At 36.4% G+C, this 24,786-nt stretch overlaps 1 long non-coding RNA gene across 7 annotated transcripts in view; it reads right to left on the minus strand.

Annotated features, from left to right (window-relative positions):
- The window catches only part of LOC147342466 (uncharacterized), a 290,333-nt gene that overhangs the window by 71,334 nt on the left and 194,213 nt on the right, over nt 1–24,786 (minus strand). The gene's annotated exons all lie outside the window — the stretch shown is intronic.

The following is a 24,786-nucleotide window of genomic DNA, read 5'->3' on the forward strand; positions in this document are numbered from 1 at the left end:
AGTATATATATGACATGCTACCTGTATAATTATTATTCCTTATGTCCTAGAACTGTCCCAGTTTCATGTTATATGAGATCTACCAAGTGAAATTTCCCTGTTCTAAGGTTTTTCCTTGCAGTACACTTACAGGGTCTTCATAGAAGAAAATGTGTCCAAACTATCTTCCAAATACTGCAGCTTTCAGCCAGTAATGAAACAATATTGCTAATCTCCCCAGTTCTACTTGTTACACAGAAATAAACAAGCCAGACAAAGTCAATAAATTGGCAAGGCAGTGGTTTTGCTAGACCTTCTGACTTGAATGTATTAAAACTGAATGTGGTTACTGACAGCACTAATGATTGTCCTAGCCACTTACCCAACTGACTGCCATGGAGGATGTATATAATGAGATCTCCAGAGCAGCAGTCCCTTTCGGAAGCTACTGGTTTCAATATTTTTACTAGTAAGCTATTGTAAATTATTTTGAACTGTGGTTTTATTTTCCCCTACAGGAGGATAAGTGGGTTTTGTATTTAGCCACAGAATTTAGGTGCTAGTTCCAAAGAATAGCAAGGAGAGATAAGAAAGCTTTCCTCAGTGATCAAGGCAAAGAAATAGAGGAAAACAACAGAATGGGAAAGACTAGAGATCTCTTCAAGAAAATTAGAGATACCAAGGGAATATTTCATGTAAAGATGGGCACAATAAAGGACAGAAATGGTATGGACCTGACAGAAGCAGAAGATATTAAGAGGTGGCAAGAATACACAGAAGAACTGTACAAAAAAGATCTTCATGACCCAGATAACCATGATGGTGTGATCACTCATCTAGAGTCAGACATCCTGGAATGTGAAGTCAAGTGGGCCTTAGAAAGCATCACTACGAACAAAGCTAGTGGAGGTGATGGAATTCCAGTTGAGCTATTCCAAATCCTGAAAGATGATGCTGTGAAAGTGCTGCACTCAATATGCCAGCAAATTTGGAAAACTCAGCAGTGGCCACAGGACTGGAAAAGGTCAGTTTTCATTCTAATCCCAAAGAAAGGCAATGCCAAAGAATGTTCAAACTACTGCACAATTGCACTCATCTCACATGCTAGTAAAGTAATGCTCAAAATTCTCCAAATCAGGCTTCAACAGTACATGAACCATGAACTTCCTGATGTTCAAGCTGGTTTTAGAAAAGGCAGAGGAACCAGAGGTCAAATTGTCAACATCCGTTGGATCATCAAAAAAGCAAGAGAGTTCCAGAAAACATCTGCTTTATAGACTACGCCAAAGCTTTTGACTGTGTGGATCACAACAAACTGTGGAAAATTCTTCAGGAGATGGGAATACCAGACCACCTGACCTGCCTCCTGAGAAATCAGTATGAAGGTCAAGAAGCAACAGTTAGAACTGGACATGGAACAACAGACTAGTTCCAAATTGGGAAAGGAGTATGTCAAGGCTGTATATTGTCACCCCGTTTATTTAATGTATATGCAGAGTACATCTTGCAAAATGCCAGGCTGGATGAGGCACAAGCTGGAATCAAGACTGCCAGAAGAAATATCAATAATCTCAAACATGCATATGACATAACCTTTATGGAAGAAAGTGAAGAAGAACTAAAGAGACTTGATGAAAGGGAAAGAGGAGAGTGAAAAGTTGGCTTAAAACTCAATATTCCAAAAACTACGATCATGACATACAGTCCAACCACTTCATGGCAAATAGAAGGGGAAACAATGGAAACAGTGAGAGACTTTTTTTTTTGTTGAGGGGGGGGGCCTCCAAAATCACTGTAGATAGTGACTGCAGCCATGAAATTAAAAGACGCTTGCTCCTTGGAAGAAAAACTATGATCAAACTAGACAGCATATTCAAAAGCAGACATTACTTTGCCAACAATGGTCTGTCTGGTCAAAGCTATGGTTTTTCCAGTAGTCATGTATGGATGTGAGAGTTGGACTATAAAGAAAGCTGGGCACCAAAGAATTGATGCTTTTGAACTGTGGTGTTGGAGAAGACTCTTGAGAGTCCCTTGCACTGTAAGGAGATCCAACCAGTCTATCCCAAAGGAAATCAGTCCTGGTTATTCATTGGAAGGACTGATGCTGAAGCTGAAGCTGAAACCCCAATACTTTGGCCACCTGATGCAAAGAACTGACTCACTAGAAAAGACCCTGATGCTGGGAAGGATTGAAGGTGGGAGGAGAAGGGGACCACAGAGGATAGGATTGTTGGATCACATCACTGACTCGATGGACATGAGTTTGAGTAAGTTCTGGAAGTTGGTGATGGAAAGGGAAGCCTGGCATGCTGTAGTCCATGGGGTCACAAAGAGTCGAACATGACTGAGCAACTGAACTGACTAGCACCCCCAAATATCTTTTAGTGGACAAATTAAAACTGTAGTGAGCCCTTGGAAAGGCCTCAGTAATTAATAATCTTTTTTTTTAATTTTATTTTTAAACTTTACATAATTGTATTAGTTTTGCCAAATATCAAAATGAATCCGCCACAGGTATACATGTGTTTCCCACCCTGAACCCTCCTCCCTCCTCCCTCCCCATACCATCCCTCTGGGTCGTCCCAGTGCACTAGCCCCAAGCATCCAGTATCGTGCATCGAACCTGCACTGGCATCTAGTAATTAATAATCTTAAGGGAACAAAAGAAGGCAGGAACAAACAACTGTTAGGAAGCAAGAAAAGTAATAATAGCAAAGATAACACATCAGTTGTAAAGACCTCCAGTTCTCTTTCAGTGGTAAAGATTGACTCAACCACCAGGTAAGCTAGAACCTAAGGGATGATGATGTTGGCCTTTTCTGACCCTCGTGACTTCAGTCAACTAAGGCTGGGTCTCTGTCTACCACCCAAGCCCTGTCATGAACATATTGTACCCTTAGCTTAAAACTTCCCCAATTTTGCTTTTGGGAGAGACACTGCTTTGGGAAATGTCTGTGGTGTTCTCTTTACTTGCTACAAGTAATAAATCCTTCCTTTTCCTGAAAAAAAAAAAAAAAAAAAAAAACTTTAGGGAGGTTAAAGGAGGTTAAGGAGGGAAATGAATTGTAGGAGCCAGAAGTTTGCCTCCGCCCTTGTTAGAGAAGTAGTGTGGAGTAACAAATAGGTCATTAGTGATGATTGTGAAAGGGCTTACGATATGAATATTTTCAACAAGTTTACAGGTTGAGTAGGTCATTATGGAACCTGAATTTGGACCACTTCTTGCATATATTAAAGTGATGGCCTCAGGCCCATCCCTGTCTTCAAAGAAGATTAGAGAATGCAGCTGGCTTTGAATTCAGCTCTTTTGTCTCCCTAAAGAAGCAGCAAGAATTTTTAAATTTACCTTTTTTTTTTTTTTAGTGGCCTTTGCATGGAGATCCTCCCCTAAATCTTTAATGAAGAGATGAAAATATGAGAATAAAATGCAAATTAGAGCATTATTTGCAACTTTTTCATTACTTGAAATCTAAACGTCTCCCTATAAACCACAGAGACCTACAAAATCTGGCCTCTGGAGATTTCAGATTTGCCCACATTCTCTATAGTTTTCATTGCCTTCCAGCAACATGACTGGCAACACCCTACAACACACACTGCAATAACCCTACTAGTGCTACTAATCATAACAGCAAATATGTACAAACATTTATATAAGTTCTTATAAGGTATCTATAATTCTTCGAACCACTTCGTGTTTTAACCCCATCTTCACCACATCCAGTGAAATAAGTTATATCCTTTTTTTTCCATTTTATATCTGAGGACACTGAAGCACAAAGTATTTAAGTAAATCATCCAAAATCACATACCTACTAAGTAGCAGAGTTGGATTTGAACCCAGGCAGTTTGACTTCAGAGTTGATATTCTTAACCACTTTGCCACTCTACAAACAGACCACAACTTTCCCTTGCTTTATACACTTCAATGTCTGGCTATCTCACTTTAAGATTCAGTGTAGGGGTTCTTTGAGTTCTAGTTCCTGTCTGTCCCATTAAACCCGTCCTCTACCATAAGACTAGTTACATAATATGCAGGGCCAGATGCCGAATGAAAACGTTGAGTCATTGTTCAAAAATCACTGATGATTTTATGACAGTAACATAGAGCATCAAGAGCCCTTCTGAGATGGGCCAATCACAGCAAAGTGGTACATCTTTGATACTGGCCCTATTCTCCCATCATCTTCTACTATATTCATTGTGCTCCTGCTGCTTCTGCCTGTGGCCTCTACATTTGCAGATCTCTTTACTAAAATGTCTCCTTACCTACCGTCTTGAAGACATGTGGGACATCATCAAGTGTGCCAATATAGACATTTGCAGGAAGAAAAGAGAGTGATAAAGGGAAAGAAAAAATATGTGAAGAAATAATGGCATAAAATTTGATGAAAAATATTAAACACCTAAGAAGTTCAATCGGAGAAGGCAATGGCACCCCACTCCAATACTCTTGCCTGGAAAATCCCATGGACGGAGGAGCCTGGTGGGCTGCTGTCTCTGGGGTCGCACAAAGTCAGACACGACTGAAGCAACTTAGCAGCAGCAGCAGCAGCAGCAGCAAGAAGTTCAATGGACTCTGTTTTGTTTAAATCCAAAGAAATTCAGACATAGTATTCCATAACCAAACTATGTAAAGCCAAAGAAAAAAGGAAACTCTTGAAAAGAACTAGAGAGAAGTGACTCAACATTTTCAAGGGATTTCAGTAGCATTAACAACCTATTTTTCATAAAAACTATGGAAGTCGGAAGGCCATGGATGAAATATTCAATGCACTGAAAGAAAAAGCCTGTTAACCAAGAATTTTATATGCAATAAAGTGGGTATAGTAATGGAAAAATCAAAACATTAACATATAAGTAAAATTGAGAGATTTGTTGCTAGCAGAACTGCCCTACAAGAAATACCACAGGAAATCTTTAGACAGAACTGAAAGGGTAGTAGGCAATAAATCAAAACTACATGAAGAAATAAAAATCATCAGTAACAGAAATCACATAGTATAAATATATTTTTTGTTTATTACTCTATTTTATCCTACCTTATTTAAAAGACAGGTGCACAGAGAATTAGAAATCTGTGTTGATGCAAAAGTAATGAATGAAGATGCAATTTTTATGAGAGTATAGCACAAAGGAAGTAGGAGGCAATGGAAATATTACAGAAGCAGTTTTTTGTATACCAATTGAAATTAAAATGGTATCGATCTAATCTAGATTATAATAGTCAACTGCAAATCCCCAGGTACTCCACTAAGAAAAGTAACTGAAAAAAATAGTAAAAGGAATGAAAACTGGATTAAAAACGGTGCACTAGAAAATATTTAACATAAAAGAAGGTACTAATGGAGGGATGTATGCTTATGTGTGTTAGTAGCTCAGTTTTATGTACGACTCTTTGCTGGATTATAGCACACCAGGCTCCTCTATCCAGGCAAGCATACTTGAGTGGATTGCCATTCCCTTCCTCAGGGGATCTTCCAGGCCAAGGCATCAAACCTGGATCTCCTGCATTGCGGGTGGATTCTTTACCATCTGAGCTACCAGCAAAGTCCAATGGAGGGTAGAGAAACCAAAAAAAAAAAAAAGGCATGTGGAAAACAACTAGCAAATTTACAAATAAATCCTACTTTGTAACTAATTACCCTAAACATATATGGATTAAACAGTTCAAAGGCAGAGATTAGCAGACTGAATAAAATAAACAATGACCCAACACTCTGCTGTTTGTATTAGAGATGCACTTTAAAATTGGTTGAAAGCAAATGAATATTTTTTTAAGTTATAAAATGCAGAAGGCAGACATGAGAGATCTGGAATTACTATACTAATATCAGACAAAATCAGTTTACAAGCAAAATTTAAAAGTAACTACATATAAAGTAGGATATTTTAGAATGGGATAGAAGGATCAGTCATTTAGGAAAAATACAATAATTATAAACATACACCCACCTAACATCAGAACTACATGGGAAAAAATACATGGAACATAAGCTGAAAAAAAAAATGATAGCTAAAAAAAACTGGGACTAATAAGTTTTGACAAGGAGGGAAATATTTGAATCTTTTTCAATGTTGGTAGAAGTGTAAAATGGTAAAGCTGCTATTGGAGACAGTTTGATGGCTCCTCACAAAGTTAAAAATAGAGTTAATATGATTCAGCAGTTTTACTTTTGGCTATGTCATGAGATATAAAAGTAGGATCTCAAAGGAATATTTGTATACCTATATATGCAGAGACAATATTCACAATAGTTAATAAAGTGGAAGCAACCCAAGTGTTTAGCCACAGGGATAAGCATGGTGATATATTGTTGTTGTTTCGTTGTTGAATCGTGTCCTACTCTGCGAAGCCATGGACTGCAGCACTCCAGGCCTCCCTGTCCCTCACAATCTCCCAAAGTTTGCCCAAGTTCATGTCCACTGCATTGGATATGGGGCACATCAATCATGTGTGATGCCATCCAGCCATCTCATCCTCTGACATCCTCTTCTCCTTCTGCCCTCAGTCTTTGCCAGCATCAGGGACTTTTCCAGTGACGGTGGTATATACATGGAGTGAAATATTCAATCTCAAAAGGGAAGAAATTCTGTGTTCCAACATGGATGAACTTTGCAAATACTATGTTAAGTGTTAAAAGTCAGACAGAAGAGGACAGATGTTTACCTACCAGAATTGTTGTGTCTTAGGACAGTGTTTATTTGAAGAACTGCCAGACTGTTCTCCAAAGTTGCTGCATCATTTTATGTTTCCTCCAGAAGTGAACACATCTATTTTTCTGAGTTTTGCCTTATTTTGAATTAATTGTAAAGATGTTTAGCTTCCATTTTGTTTCCACTCTTAGCTCGTTTATTATGCTGTATTTTTAGGAGTTGTACATTTTTTACAATATCACAGTTTACTTTCAAATAATATCATACCACTTTGTGCATGCTATGAAATTAATTCCATTTGTTCCTCCCACCCTTTGAGCTGTATTTATTAGACATTTGAATTCTGCATGATATAAACCCACAAAATACATTTATACTGTCTTTAGCTGAACTGTATTTCAAGGTATTTTTAAAAAGATGAAGAAATTGTATATTTTTAATGTATTTTACCATCCCTAGTACTCATTTCTTTCCATATAACAAAGTTTACAACTGTCTCATTTTCTTCAGTCTAAGGTACTTTCTTTAATATGTCTCAAAGTGCAAGTCTTCTGGAAACACATTTTCCAGGTAGTTTTTGCTCTGCAAGAGATCTTTCTTTCAGCTTCATTTCTAAATGCTGTTTTCATGGACAAAAAATTCAACATTGACATATTTTGTTTTCCTTTTAACAAGTTATAGGCATTTCATTTTCTTTGCCTTTGTATTGTTTCTGAAAATTAAGTAATAATTCTTACATTTTTTTCCTCTGCAAATGATTTGTCTCTTCTCTGGTTGATTTTATGATTTTCCTTTTATGACTGGATTTTCTCATTTTGAACTTGAACTGCCCTGATAATTTTTTCTTTGCGCTTACCCTGGTTCACTTTTATTAAACAGTTTTGGATTTGTGGATTTACAGTTTCCATGAAAGTTAAAAAAACTGTAATAACATTATTTATTCAAGTATATTTGCTGCATCTTCCCTCATTTTCTACTGTGACTCTGTACACATCTATTAGCTGTATTATCTCACAGGTTTTTTGTGTTTTGTTTTTTTTTTTCAACTCTCAAACTTCAAAATTATTTTTTGGTCTGCAGCGTCCTATCTATTGGTCCCATCCTATGATAAAAAAGTTTTTTGTTTTTTTTCCAACACTTCTATTTAATTTTTTATACCTTTTATTTCTCCTCTTTGTATGTTCCTTAATTTATATTCTTGAGCATCTTTATACTACGTGGGTTTAAGTAGACAGAATAGTTGAACACTATAATTAAGACATGACTATTCTGGAGTTTGAATCACCACTTCAACCGGTGAGAGTTTAACATCTCCCGGTTTTGTATGAATTCAAAGAATTGATCATCCCAACAGTTGTTATTTTACCGGCCTTGTCTTTGTCTACAAATATATAACATTATTTAGTTGCAAGGGAGGAAAAATACTTTCCCTCTACCCTAATGAATTCTTTTTTTTTTTTTAATTTAATTTTATTTTTAAACCTTACAATATTGTATTGGTTTTGCCAAATATCGAAATGAATCCACCACAGGTATACAGGTGTTCCCCATCCTGAACCCTCCTCCCTCCTCCCTCCCCATACCATCCCTCTGGGTCGTCCCAGTGCACCAGCCCCAAGCATCCAGTATCGTGCATTGAACCTGGACTGGTGACTCGTTCCATATACGATATTATACATATTTCAATGCCATTCTCCCAAATCATCCCACCCTCTCCCTCTCCCACAGAGTCCAAAAGACTGTTCTATACATCAGTGTCTCTTTTGCTATCTCGTATACAGGGTTATTGTTACCATCTTTCTAAATTCCATATATATGCGTTAGTATACTATATTGGTGTTTTTCTTTCTGGCTTACTTCACTCTGTATAATGGGCTCCAGTTTCATCCACCTCATTAGAACTGATTCAAATGTATTCTTTTTAATGGCTGAGTAATACTCCATTGTGTATATGTACCACCGCTTTCTTATCCATTCATCTGTTGATGGACATCTAGGTTGCTTCCATATCCTGGCTATTATAAACAGTGCTGTGATGAACATTGGGGTACACGTTTCTCTTTCAATTCTGGTTTCCTCAGTATGTATGCCCAGCAGTGCGGTTGCTGGATCATAAGGCAGTTCTATTTCCAGTTTTTTAAGGAATCTCCACACTGTTCTCCATAGTGGCTGTACTAGTTTGCATTCCCACCAACAGTGTAAGAGGGTTCCCTTTTCTCCACACCCTCTCCAGCATTTATTGCTTGTAGACTTTTGGATCGCAGCCATTCTGACTGGCATGAAATGGTACCTCATAGTGGTTTTGATTTGCATTTCTCTGATAATGAGTGATGTTGAGCATCTTTTCATGTGTTTGTTAGCCATCTGTATGTCTTCTTTGGAGAAATGTCTATTTAGTTCTTTGGCCCATTTTTTGATTGGGTCATTTATTTTTCTGGAGTTGAGCTGTAGGAGTTGCTTGTATATTTTTGAGATTAGTTGTTTGTCAGTTGCTTCATTTGCTATTATTTTCTCCCATTCTGAAGGCTGTCTTTTCATTTTGCTTATAGTTTCCTTTGTTGTGCAGAAGCTTTTAAGTTTAATTAGGTCCCATTTGTTTATTTTTGATTTTATTTCCAATATTCTGGGAGGTGGGTCATAGAGGATCCTGCTGTGATGTATGTCAGAGAGTGTTTTGCCTATGTTCTCCTCTAGGAGTTTTACAGTTTCTGGTCCTACATTTAGATCTTTAATCCATTTTGAGTTTATTTTTGTGTATGGTGTTAGAAAGTGCTCTAGTTTCATTCTTTTACAAGTGGTTGACCAGTTTTCCCAGCACCACTTGTTAAAGAGATTGTCTTTAATCCATTGTATATTCTTGCCTCCTTTGTCAAAGATAAGGTGTCCATATGTGCGTGGATTTATCTCTGGGCTTTCTATTTTGTTCCATTGATCTATATTTCTGTCTTTGTGCCAGTACCATACTGTCTTGATAACTGTGGCTTTGTAGTAGAGCCTGAAGTCGGGTAGGTTGATTCCTCCAGTTCCATTCTTCTTTCTCAAGATTGCTTTGGCTATTCGAGGTTTTTTGTATTTCCATACAAATTGTGAAATTATTTGTTCTAGCTCTGTGAAGAATACCATTGGTAGCTTGATAGGGATTGCATTGAATCTATAAATTGCTTTGGGTAGTATACTCATTTTCACTATATTGATTCTTTCAATCCATGAACATGGTATATTTCTCCATCTATTAGTGTCCTCTTTGATTTCTTTCACCAGTGTTTTATAGTTTTCTATATATAGGTCTTTAGTTTCTTTAGGTAGATATATTCCTAAGTGTTTTATTCTTTCCGTTGCAATGGTGAATGGAATTGTTTCCTTAATTTCTCTTTCTGTTTTCTCATTATTGGTGTATAGGAATGCAAGGGATTTCTGTGTGTTGATTTTATATCCTGCAACTTTACTACAATCATTGATTAGTTCTAGTAATTTTCCGGTGGAGTCTTTAGGGTTTTCTATGTAGAGGATCATGTCATCTGCAAACAGTGAGAGTTTTACTTCTTCTTTTCCAATTTGGATTCCTTTCATTTCTTTTTCTGCTCTGATTGCTGTGGCCAAAACTTCCAAAACTATGTTGAATAGTAATGGTGAAAGTGGGCACCCTTGTCTTGTTCCTGACTTTAGTACCCTTATGAATTCTTGACTGGAGCCCTTTTAACAATGGATGGATTAGCAAAAGAAAAACTAACGAAAGTTTGTTAACAGTATACCTCATGTATGCATGAGAGATTCCTTGGGGAAAACAATGAGTGACTCTCAGAGGTGGCTTGGACCTCAGACGTACATACTATCCCTCAGATAAAGACAGAAAAAAGAAAGATTTGGGGCAGGTCAGTTATAGGAAGAAAGGTAGTCAGAAAAAGCATGGTAAAAAAGAGCAAAGTTTCCTAGACTGTAAGTCTGTACCTTCTCCACTGATAAGGCACTTGTCTCCATGGATTAGCCTTTATCATCCTTGGTAGAAAATAGAGGAGGGAAACTTTCCTTTCGTGAATTTCTATTCTGCTTTTATATAAATAGTAGAGGGGAAGAAGAAATTCTTATATCTGCTTGTTTTCAAAGACCTTCAGAAAAAACAATCCCCAAGCCCAAAGGGAAAGTATTAGTCACTCGGTCTTCTGAGCCACCATCACTTGTTACAGCCTAAACTTAGGGAGACATCCAAGAATTCTGGAACTGTTTCTCCCTGTAGCTTTCTCCTCACAGGTATTTTTCCTGAATAATTCCTGGCTCCCTTGAACTCTGATATATACTTTCCTTATTTCATTAAGATTGCCATGTTCAACTTAGTTTTCAACAACCTCCCCTTGAAGCATAAAGTGCCTCCATACAGAAAGAGCTAACATAGAGGTAATATTTGCTCAGTTCAGAGATTTCATCAACTGCCTGTTGGCCGATATAAAAATGGACATTTCATGTATTTTGTCTAATTATTTTAACTGCTTATGGTGGGAGTTAATGCCCTGTATTTGTTAGTTTTTATAATTGGTTTTTTAAGTGTTGTACATTGGGCATTATTCATTTATATTGTAAAGACTTTGAAATCTATGTCTTTCCTCAGAAAAGGGTTGATTTTGTCATAATGTACAGTTTCTTTACTGGGTGATCACTTCTAACTATGTATTCTTGGTTTTATCATGTTAGGAAACATTTCTGAAAGCCTAGAATGTTACATAAGTCCCTCTATGTTTAAAGGATTTAATTTTCAAATTATGATTCCCCTTGGATCTTATCAGGGTTTTATTTTATTGTCCAATTCCTTAAAAATACATTGCTTTATCTTTTACGTACAGATTTGTGGGTATCTATGATGAGAGGACTACTCCAAAATCAATTGTTCCATCATAAATAGAAGGCATAGAATTTCACAGTAGCTTGTTATGCATCATTATTTTAGCAAGAGTCAACTAAATCCAGCACCCTTCCTATACACAATGATACAATGTACTTTACATAGCAGATCACAAATAAAGCTTTGTGGCAATGACTTTTTGTTATCTTACCATCCCCTATTACATTGTACACTTAAGGAGAGCAGAGATACTGTGTAGTTTTCTTCCTTTTATAACTTGGGCAATTAGCACAATTCTGGGCACAATAGATGCTGCAAAGTATGTTTTGATACCCACTGACAGAATAGAAGGTTTCAAGCAGTTTAGGCAGACACCAACACTTGGAATTTCACAAATGCATCTCCTCTAATAGCACACAATGCTTTCAATACAAGAGTATTAAAAAGTGGTGCTGGGAAATCTGGTCAACCACTTGTAAAAGAATGAAACTGGACCACTTTCTAACACCATACACAAAAATAAACTCAAAATGGATTAAAGATCTAAACGTAAGACCAGAAACTATAAAACTCCTAGAGGAGAACATAGGCAAAACACTCTCTGACATACATCACAGCAGGATCCTCTATGACCCACCTCCCAGAATATTGGAAATAAAAGCAAAAATAAACAAATGGGACCTAATTAACCTTAGAAGCTTCTGCACATCAAAGGAAACTGTTAGCAAGGTGAGAAGACAGCCTTCAGAATGGGAGAAAATAATAGCAAATGAAGCAACCGACAAACAACTAATCTCAAAAATATACAAGCAACTCCTACAGCTCAACTCCAGAAAAATAAACGACCCAATCAAAAAATGGGCCAAAGAACTAAATAGACATTTCTCCAAAGAAGACATACAGATGGCTAACAAACACATGAAAAGATGCTCAACATCACTCATTATCAGAGAAATGCAAATCAAAACCACTATGAGGTACCATTTCACACCAGTCAGAATGGCTGCGATCCAAAAGTCTACAAATAATAAATGCTGGAGAGGGTGTGGAGAAAAGGGAACCCTCTTACACTGTTGGTGGGAATGCAACCTAGTACAGCCACTATGGAGAACAGTGTGGAGATTCCTTAAAAAACTGGAAATAGAACTGCCTTATGATCCAGCAATCCCACTGCTAGGCATACACACTGAGGAAACCAGAAGGGAAAGAGACATGTGTACCCCAATGTTCATCGCAGCACTGTTTATAATAGCCAGGACATGGAAGCAACCTAGATGCCCATCAGCAGATGAATGGATAAGAAAGCTGTGGTACATATACACAATGGAGTATTACTCAGCCATTAAAAAGAATACATTTGAATCAGTTCTAATGAGGTGGATGAAACTGGAGCCTATTATACAGAGTGAAGTAAGCCAGAAGGAAAAACATAAATACAGTATACTAACGCATATATATGGAATTTAGAAAGATGGTAACAATAACTCTGTATACGAGACAGCAAAAGAGACACTGATGTATAGAACAGTCTTATGGACTCTGTGGGAGAGGGAGAGGGTGGGAAGATTTGGGAGAATGGCATTGAAACATGTAAAATATCATGTAGGAAACGAGTTGCCAGTCCAGGTTCGATGCACGATGCTGGATGCTTGGGGCTGGTGCACTGGACGGCCCAGAGGGATGGTATGGGGAGGGAGGAGGGAGGAGGGTTCGGGATGGGGAACACATGTATACCTGTGGCGGATTCATTTTGATATTTTGCAAAACTAATACAATTATGTAAAGTTTAAAAATAAAATAAAATTAGAAAAAAAAAATAAAAAATAAAAAATAAATAAATAAATAAATAAATAAAAAAAAAAAAAAAAAAAGGTCAAAGCTGAGAGTTCACCTCACTGTTCTTTATAAATAAAAAGACTTTACTTCTCTCAGCCTTAGGGCTTTTCTCATTTTCATAAATCAAAAGTAGCATACTTAACATTTGCTACCTCTAGCTTTAAACTTCACTTCTATGCCAGTTATTTAAAATATATAAAATGAGATCTGACCGAAGCCATACAGACTAAATACCCACTGAGGAAGTGTGGATGAGGGCATGCTGAAAATGTTTGAAAAGGATGATTATAAACCATCATTATAACTAGAAGTGTTATTATTTTGTGTGATATGGCAGTCCAAAGTTTCTGATGCCTAACTGAGCAAAGTAGTTAACCTCTCTATGGCTATATCTTATCTACAAAACCAAGCAATTAGATAAGTTGACTTACACATTTGCTTGCTTGCTTTCAGTTCTGTAATGCTGTCACAGTTAAGACAACCTAATTTATTACTGGAGAGAAGTAGTTTGCCCTCTGGCAAAAATCCTTCTGGCTTATTAGCAAAGATTTTAAGACTCTACTTCTTGCATTTGGCCCTAACACTTCTTCCTTATAATGCTTAGCCTCCCTTTAGAGCACAAAGCATTTTCTACTTCAATGTTTTTACTAGTATTTTTATATTAGTTGTATTACTCCTTAGGAAACCAACTAATTCATCTTAAATAAAAATTTCACTGTCTCAATTTTTCTGAAAGGATATGAAGATCTTGTAAAAAAACTCTTTGTCCAGTGACTCTGTCATCTACATCCCAGACCATTAATAATTACATATCATCAATAAAATATTTGCATTTAGCAAATGTAACACTTAACAAGTATTGCTAAGAAAATAGAATATTTTCCCTATCAAATATTTATAGAAATGACTCCTCTGAGATAACTTATGCATATCTGATGAACATATTAGTGGTAGGGTCATTGCAATAATGACTCAATGGACATGAGTTTGAGCAAACTCCAGGAGATAGTTAAGGACAGGGAAGCAGTGAACTGTGCTGCAGTTCACTGGGGTTGCAAAGAGTTGGACAAGGCTGAGGGACTGAATAACAACAACACATTGTAATAAGCAGTATTTTGATGGTTTATTAGTCCTTCTTGATGTTCAGTAGATTTCTTCTAATTCTTTCCTGAGAGTAAATAACATTAAACCTGAAAACTCTCTTGAAATCAGAAAGAAGTATTCAGTGTAGGTTAGCTGACTTACTTGAGATAAGATTTTTGAGATTACTTTGGCCAGAAAGAAATGGAGAAGACAAAATAGACGATTCCACTCTAGCAAAATGTGTGCTAATGATTCTTTTAGAAACACACAGGAGAATAACTTAATATCAAAATACTGCATTATATGACAAATTCTAACACTAAATTCTAAATTTATATTAGCAAATATAAATTTGCTAATTTTTAAAATTTGGTTAAAAATTAGACATTGTGGTATCTTGGTTTTATCTATCTTTCTACAGATATATGCATATGTGCATGTTTCTTAATGTTTGAATTCATAGATTAAATTAATAGGCTGTACTAAATCTGCTCGTATATTATTCATCTCATCTCTAAAAACTAGAAAGATTCTCAAATGGCAAATGGCTTTTATTTTAAAAGTAATTCAAACATACCAAGTTGCAAAAAACAATACAAAGCACTTGTCTGCCATTCACTTAACTTCCCAAATGTTGCATCTTATGTAACCACTGAAAAAGTAGCAAAACCAGAAAATTGACATTAATAGATTGCTAATTCATCTACAATCAAATTTGACCCATTTTTGGACTCCTGCCATTTTTTTTCTGGTCCAGGGTCCAATCCTGGGTCCCACATGTTGAGTACAGTTTTCTGTCTATTTAGTCTCTTCTTATCAAGGAGTTTTTCCATCTTCACTGTCTATCATGACTATGACATTTTTTTAAAGTTCTGGCTTATTTTTTTAGTTATTTCTGTTACATATAGCACTTCGACATAATAATGGGACAATGAGGATATCAGCAAATTTTTATAAACTTTGCAGAGGTTCTGGGATACCTATATTAGTAACATTTATACACACACATATACTCAAAGAAGGACTGTCATCTTGTTTATTTGATAATGCTTTCCACATAATTTACTATACCAAATAAATCCAATCAGTCTAAGATCTCTCCTTTACAAGATAAGAGACAAATCCTTTGAGACATCCCTGAGGCACTCTGGGAAATTTCAGTTTGTTCAAGAACAAAAAGGTTCCATTTAGATTTTAATTTGGGAAAGTCATCAAAAATGTCAAAGAAGTTTAAACATTTGATTAAATAGGATCACTGATCACTATAAAACAATATTTAGTTAACCAAAGTGATAATAAAAATTTTTTAAGGCAAATACTGAAGGTTAAACAGTTGTGAACAAAAGTTAGGTCTCTTAATGTTGAGAATGCCCACTTGTCCTAAGTAATCAGATTACTCAGAAACAGATTATTTTGATAAAATGCAGAGTATTTGTTTTCTAGTCAAATAAACTCAAAAGATAAAGAAAAATATTTTACTATCTCTTATTTAGAATATACCAATAAGTCAATAAATCCCTGCAATTTTAACAGAGAAATAAAAGGAAATTGTAATCTTGCATCAGTATGATTAACAGTAAAGCTAATTTTTAAAAATCAAATCTTTATAAATAAACCCATCCAATCTTAGCAGCTTGATCATGTAAAATAAGATTCTCTCTTTTCAACTTTTTATATCCATTTACATTTTGCTTTTTACTTCTCCCTTTTTTTTCTGAAACAACCTGTAAGTAACCATTAAACGAGGACAAAATTACTTTCATTAGCTTTAACAAAAAGGTAGTTTCTTTTCCTTCATCCTGTGGTTTCTACTGGTTTCATTTACATCTGTCAATTAACATTTTTAATTCTTAGTAGTCTTAAATTTCAGCGAAAACTAGGAAGCATGCAATTGTGAACTATAGAAGGTATTTTTAATAGACCAAAATATCTTCAGTTCCTCTGTACTAAAATGTGAAAAGTAGATAAACTTACATTTATATTCAGAAATTAATGTTGCAGTATTTCATCTTATTTAGAAATGATCTAGATATCCAATGAATATTCATTATTTAACTTAATTTGGTAGAGCTTTAAGGTTTCAAGTCACCAAAAGATTTTTCAGATGACTTTCAATAGATGTAAAACATAATTATGGTTGAAAAGCTCATTTATAAACTGTTATCCCACTTATATCTATTTAATTAACTTGTTCTTAACAATTATGCTTGAATAACCCATGAAAATTTCATGAGACATTAAACAAAGCAAGTTATCATCCTCAGTTACTTTTCCTGTTAACAAATAAGGCAAGTTATCAAAAATATCATAGAAGCCAGGAACCTAAAAGTTAAACATATAGTTCTTCCTTTTTTTTTTCTTTTTTTAATGGCTGCTTTTGGCATGCATTGAGCAATTTATTTTTACTGTGCACTTTGCTTTTAGGTTGGATTTATAGCTTTACAATTTTCCACATCTCACAGAGGCATCATAAGCTTAGCTTACCTGGGTAGAAAAAATATATATGTCTTCATTACACTTAATGCTAACAAGTTTGGAGACATACCTGTTTTCTTATTTTCCTGACGATTTTAAAACTAGCTTTATTTATTACAGATTATCTCAGACCATGTGAACTTAAAAAAATGGAGGTTGTTTCTATATTTCCAACTGTCCTAGAAGTATTTAATTTATATAAGTGCTCGTTTATCTTTTAGCCAATTAAATGAAACTCCCCTAATGGGTTTTATGATTAATTTGGTGATACCACCTGCAGATAGGATAACACTACACATCTACAACATACACATAAAGAGACATACAGAAACATACAGATACAGACATCCTAAGGTTTTCATTTTTAAAATGCAACTATGAGTCAATAAAATAGGACTCCGTGATAAAAAGTCTGCCTGCCAGCACCAGAGACACTGGTTCAATCACTTGTCCAGGAAGATCTCACATGTCTGAACCAAAGCCCATGTGCCTCAACTGCTGAAGCCTGAAAGCTCAAGAGCCTGGGAGCCGTGACTACTGAGCCCATGTGCCTCAACTGCTGAAGCCTGAAAGCTCAAGAGCCTGTGCTCCACAACAAGAGAAGGCTCCTCTAAGAAGCCTGTACACCATAACTAGAGAGTAGCACCTGCTCGCCGGAACTAGAGAAAAGCCTGCAGAGCAGTGAACACCCAGCAGAGCCAAATAATAAATAAATAAGATCATTTATTTTTAACAACATAGTAATACAAACTCACTGATTTAAAAACACTTTACACTGTTACCTGAATTCTTTTCCTGGTTAATGGGACAAGTTAAAATTAACTGCTTAATATCAGGGCTAATGCTTTTTTATTGACATTTGTTGAGAAGGCTTTTTAAGACTCTTTGCCTCGTGGCTCAGTGGTAAAGAATCAGCCTGTAATGCATGAGACTTGCAAGAGATGCAGTTTCAATCCTCAGATCAGGAAGATTGCCTAGAGGAGGAAATGACTACTCATTCCAGAATTCTTGCCTGGAGAATCCTATGGACAGAGGATCCTGGCACACTACAGGCCATGGGGTTGCAAAGAGTCAGACATGACTGAGCACAACATGAGATGGAATCTATAGAGGCTGTGGGCAACCTTCCAGGCAAGTGACCGAGGTGACACCAAGCAGTTGTCTGAATGTCTCCAAAGCTATCTAAGAAGATAAAATACCCAATCTATTTCCAATTAGCCTTTTTCTTTTTCATCTTCAGGTAGTTGTGTTCAGAGGTTTCTTAAAAATCCCCAGTGAAGGGTATGGGACCTACAGTTAAAAGGACTGTTGGAAGCTAAGGGACTGAAGCAGAAAAGAGATGATGTGGCAGGGATAGACCCAGTGATGAAGGAGGTACGAATTTGAAGGGGGACATATCAAGGGGTTCAAAGGAACTGAATGGAAGATCTAAGGTGGCAATGGAGAGAAAGAGGAGAAGCAGCAGTAAGAAGGAAGAGATCTCAGGGTATTCAGTTTGGAGAGATCTTCAGTTTCCCAAAGAAGGTGATGAAAGTCAAACTTATCCTGAGTGAAATCATGCCAAAAAAAAAAGAGGTGGATAGAATTGCCAGAACATATTGTGAGCAAGGGTTTGAGAAGGGGGTTTTAGTCAACTCGGAATTTCCCACGGGAAGAACAGAATCAAATAAAGAGAACAGAGATTCTTTTAAAAAATAGCTCCTATTAGTTTCTGGATATCAGCTTCCAATTAGTCCATTTCTGACCACAGGACTTATATATACACACACACACACACACACACATATTTATACACATACATACATACACCCATACACACACATACATCCTTTCAAAAATCTTGTAATCAGGATTTAGGACAAGCAGTAAACATTCCTGGCACTACTGAATTCTTTTTCTAAGGTATATTTATTGAGTTACTCAAAACCAAAGCTAATAACATTTTTATTTATTTATTTGACAATCGATGCAAGAGATTTCTCCAAAGAGGGTACAAAAGAAGCAATCCTCCTAAGATTCATAATCACATCCAAAGGTAGCATAAAGAAAGACCTAGAAAATGCCCCTTGTGACTACATCAAAGATGGTGGAGGAGTAGGACGGGGAGAACACTTTCTCCCCCACAAATTCATCAAAAGAACATTTAAATGCTGAGTAAATACCAGAAAACAACTTCTGAATGCCGGCAGAGGACATCAGGCACCCAGAAAAGCAACACAAGTCTTCAAAAGGAGAGAGAAGAAATACAGCTCCACCCACCAGAACACCGACACAAGCTTCCCTAACCAAGAAACCTTGACAAGCCACCTGTACAAACCCACACAGAGCGAGGAAATGCCACAATAAAGAGAACTCCACAAACTGCCAGAATACAGAAAGGACACCCCAAACTCAGCAATTTAAACAAGATGAAGAGACAGAGGAATACCCAGCAGATAAAGGAACAGGATAAATGCCCACCAAACCAAACAAGAGAAAGAGATAGGTAATCTACCTGATAAAGAATTCTGAATAATGATAGTGAAATTGATCCAAAATCTTGAAATCAAAATGGAATCACAGATAAATAGCTTGGAGACAAAGATTGAGAAGATGCAAGAAAGGTTTAACAAGGACCTAGAAGAAATAAAAGAGAGTCAATATATAATGAATAATGCAATAAATGAAATTAAAAACACTCTGGAGGCAACAAATAGTAGAATAACAGAGGCAGAAGATAGGATTAGTGAATTAGAAGATAGAATGGTAGAAATAAATGAATCAGAGAGGATAAAAGAAAAACGAATTAAAAGAAATGAGGACAATCTCGGAGACCTCCAGGACAATATTAAACGCTACAACATTCAAATCATAGGGGTCCCAGAAGAAGAAGACAAAAAGAAAGACCATGAGAAAATACTTGAAGAGATAATAGTTGAAAACTTCCCTAAAATAGGGAAGGAAATAATCACCCAAGTCCAAGAAACCCAGAGAGTCCCAAACAGGATAAACCCAAGGCGAAACACCCCAAGACACATATTAATCAAATTAACAAAGATCAAACACAAAGAACAAATATTAAAAGCAGCAAGGGAAAAACAACAAATAACACACAAGGGAATTCCCATAAGGATAACAGCTGATCTTTCAATAGAAACTCTTCAAGCCAGGAGGGAATGGCAAGACATACTTAAAGTGATGAAAGAAAATAACCTACAGCCCAGATTATTGTACCCAGCAAGGATCTCATTCAAATACGAAGGAGAAATCAAAAGCTTCTCAGACAAGCAAAAGCTGAGAGAATTCAGCACCACCAAACCAGCTCTCCAACAAATACTAAAGGATATTCTCTAGACAGGAAACACAAAAACAGTGTATAAACTCGAACCCAAAACAATAAAGTAAATGGCAACGGGATCATACTTATCAGTAATTACCTTAAACGTAAATGGGTTGAATGCCCCAACCAAAAGACAAAGACTGGCTAAATGGATACAAAAATAAGACCCCTAAATATGTTGCCTACAAGAGACCCACCTCAAAACAGGGGACACATACAGACTGAAAGTGAAGGGCTGGAAAAAGATTTTCCATGCAAATAGGGACCAAAAGAAAGCAGGAGTAGCAATACTTATATCAGATGAAATAGACTTTAAAACAAAGGCTGTGAAAAGAGACAAAGATGGTCACTACCTAATGATCAAAGGATCAATCCAAGAAGAAGATATAACAATTATAAATATATATGGACCCAACACGGGAGCGCCGCAATATGTAAGACAAATGCTAACAAGTATGAAAGGAGAAATTAACAATAACACAATAATAGTGGGAGACTTTAATACCCCACTCACACCTATGGATAGATCAACTAAACAGAAAATTAACAAGGAAACACAAACGTTAAACGATACAATAGACCAGTTAGACCTAATTGATATCTATAGGACATTTCATCCCAAAACAATGAATTTCACCTTTTTCTCAAGCGCACATGGAACCTTCTCCAGGATAGATCACATCCTGGGCCATAAATCTAGCCTTGGTAAATTCAAAAAAATAGAAATAATTCCAAGCATCTTTTCTGACCACAATGCAGTAAGATTAGATCTCAATTACAGGAGAAAAACTATTAAAAATTCCAACATATGGAGGATGAACAACACCCTGCTGAATAACCAACAAATCACAGAAGAAATCAAAAAAGAAATCAAAATTTGCATAGAAACGAATGAAAATGAAAATACAACAACCCAAAACCTGTGGGACACTTTAAAAGCAGTCCTAAGGGGAAAGTTCATAGCAATACAGGCATACATCAAGAAACAAAAAAAAAGTCAAATAAACAACCTAACCCTACACCTAAAGCAACTAGAAAAGGAAGAAATGAAGAACCCCAGAGTTAGTAGAAGGAAAGAAATCTTAAAAATTAGGGCAGAAATAAATGCAAAAGAAACAAAAGAGACCATAGCAAAAATCAAGAAAGCCAAAAGCTGGTTCTTTGAAAGGATAAATAAAATTGACAAACCATTAGCCAGACGCATCAAGAAACAAAGGGAGAAAAATCAAATCAATAAAATTAGAAATGAAAATGGAGAGATCACAACAGACAACACAGAAATACAAAGGATCATAAGAGACTACTATCAACAATTATATGCCAATAAAATGGACAGCGTGGAAGAAATGGACAAATTCTTAGAAAAGTACAACTTTCCAAAACTCGACCAGGAAGAAATAGAAAATCTTAACAGACCCATCACAAGCACAGAAATTGAAACTGTAATCAAAAATCTTCCAGCAAAAAAAAGCCCAGGTCCAGACGGCTTCACAGCTGAATTCTACCAAAAATTTAGAGAAGAGCTAACACCTATCCTGCTCAAACTCTTCCAGAAAATTGCAGAGGAAGGTAAACTTCCAAACTCATTCTATGAAGCCACCATCACCCTAATACCAAAACCTGACAAAGTTGCCACAAAAAAAGAAAACTACAGGCCAATATCACTGATGAACATAGATGCAAAAATCCTTAACAAAATTCTAGCAATCAGAATCCAACAACACATTAAAAAGATCATACACCATGACCAAGTGGGCTTTATCCCAGGGATGCAAGGCTTCTTCAATATCCGCAAATCAATCAATGTAATACACCACATTAACAAATTGAAAAATAAAAACCATATGATTATCTCAATAGATGCAGAGAAAGCCTTTGACAAAATTCAACAACGATTTATGATAAGAACTCTCAAGAAAGCAGGAATAGAAGGAACATACCTCAACATAATAAAAGCTATATATGACAAACCCACAGCAAACATTATCCTCAATGGTGAAAAATTGAAAGCATTTCCTCTAAAGTCAGGAACAAGACAAGGGTGCCCACTTTCACCATTACTATTCAACATAGTTTTGGAAGTTTTGGCCACAGCAATCGGAGCAGAAAAAGAAATAAAAGGAATCCAAATTGGAAAAGAAGAAGTAAAACTCTCACTATTTGCAGATGACATGATCCTCTACATAGAAAACCCTAAAGACTCCACCGGAAAATTATTAGAACTAATCAGTGATTATAGTAAAGTTGCAGGATATAAAATCAACACACAGAAATCCCTTGAATTCCTATACACCAATAATGAGAAAACTGAAAGAGAAATTAAGGAAACAATTCCATTCACCATTGCAACGGAAAGAATAAAATACTTAGGAATATATCTACCTAAAGAAACTAAAGACCTATATATAGAAAACTATAAAACACTGGTGAAAGAAACCAAAGAGGACACTAATAGATGGAGAAATATACCATGTTCATGGATTGGAAGAATCAATATAGTGAAAATGAGTATACTACCCAAAGCAATTTATAGATTCAATGCAATCCCTATCAAGCTACCAACGGTATTCTTCACAGAGCTAGAACAAATAATTTCACAATTTGTATGGAAATACAAAAAACCTCGAATAGCCAAAGCTATCTTGAGAAAGAAGAATGGAACTGGAGGAATCAACCTACCTGACTTCAGGCTCTACTACAAAGCCACAGTTATCAAGACAGTATGGTACTGGCACAAAGACAGAAATATAGATCAATGGAACAAAATAGAAAGCCCAGAGATAAATCCACGCACATATGGACACCTTATCTTTGACAAAGGAGGCAAGAATATACAATGGATTAAAGACAATCTCTTTAACAAGTGGTGCTGGGAAAACTGGTCAACCACTTGTAAAAGAATGAAACTAGAGCACTTTCTAACACATACACAAAAATAAACTCAAAATGGATTAAAGATCTCAACATAAGACCAGAAACTATAAAACTCCTAGAGGAGAACATAGGCAAAACACTCTCTGACATACATCACAGCAGGATCCTCTATGACCCACCTCCCAGAATACTGGAAATAATAGCAAAAATAAACAAATGGGACCTAATTAAACTTAAAAGCTTCTGCACAACAAAGGAAACTATTAGCAAGGTGAAAAGGCAGCCTTCAGAATGGGAGAAAATAATAGCAAATGAAGCAACTGACAAACAACTAATCTCAAAAATATATAAGCAACTCCTACAGCTCAACTCCAGAAAAATAAATGACCCAATCAAAAAATGGGCCAAAGAACTAAATAGACATTTCTCCAAAGAAGACATACAGATGGCTAACAAACACATGAAAAGATGCTCAACATCACTCATTATCAGAGAAATGCAAATCAAAACCACTATGAGGTACTATTTCACTCCAGTCAGAATGGCTGCGATCCAAAAGTCTACAAGCAATAAATGCTGGAGAGGGTGTGGAGAAAAGGGAACTCTCTTACACTGTTGGTGGGAATGCAAAGTAGTACAGCCACTATGGAGAACAGTGTGGAGATTCCTTAAAAAACTGGAAATAGAACTGCCTTATGATCCAGCAATCCCACTGCTGGGCATACACATTGAGGAAACTAGAAGGGAAAGAGACATGTGTACCCCAATGTTCATCACAGCACTGTTTATAATAGCCAGGACATGGAAGCAACCTAGATGCCCATCAGCAGATGAATGGATAAGAAAGCGGTGGTACATATACACAATGGAGTATTACTCAGCCATTAAAAAGAATACATGTGAATCAGTTCTAATGAGATGGATGAAACTGGAACCTATTATATAGAGTGAAGTAAGCCAGAAAGAAAAACACCAATACAGTATACTAACGCATACATATGGAATTTAGAAAGATGGTAACAATAACCCTGTGTACGAGACAGCAAAAGAGACACTGATGTATAGATCAGTCTTATGGACTCTGTGGGAGAAGGAGAGGGTGGGGAGATTGGGAGAATGGCATTGAAACATGTATAATATCATGTATGAAACGAGTCACCAGTCCAGGTTCGACGCACGATACTGGATGCTTGGGGCTGGTGCACTGGGACGACCCAGAGGGAGGGTATGGGGAGGGAGGTGGGAGGGGGGTTCAGGATGGGGAACACATGTATACCTGTGGCGGATTCATTTTGATATTTGGCAAAACTAATACAATATTGTAAAGTTTAAAAATAAAATAGAATTTAAAAATAAATAAATAAATAAAAAAGAAAATCCCCCTTGAGAGCTGGCAATTATGTGTAGTACATTAGACTGTTATTCGGATGCACCCCAAATCTCTGTTTGACCATATTCTTGGGGTTCCCAACCTGATGGTTGACCTCATAAACATAAGAACTGACAAACTGCCTGCCCTGAGAGGCAGAAAAACATGCCAAACTTTCAGGCATGCACATACACACATACACATACACACACACACACACACACACACACACACACACACACACACAGAGCTATGCATGGGTGCACACAGTCAAGAAAGCAGTAACTGTCCCTGGAAAGGAAAACAACCAGTGGGTATCCCAAAGCCACAATCCAAAGAACTATTTTTTTACAATTA

Source organism: Bos grunniens, chromosome 29, assembly GCF_055505025.1.
Source record: "Bos grunniens cultivar Pamir isolate PY7600 chromosome 29, Bosgru_T2T1.0, whole genome shotgun sequence".
NCBI classification, from domain to species: Eukaryota; Metazoa; Chordata; class Mammalia; order Artiodactyla; family Bovidae; genus Bos; species Bos grunniens.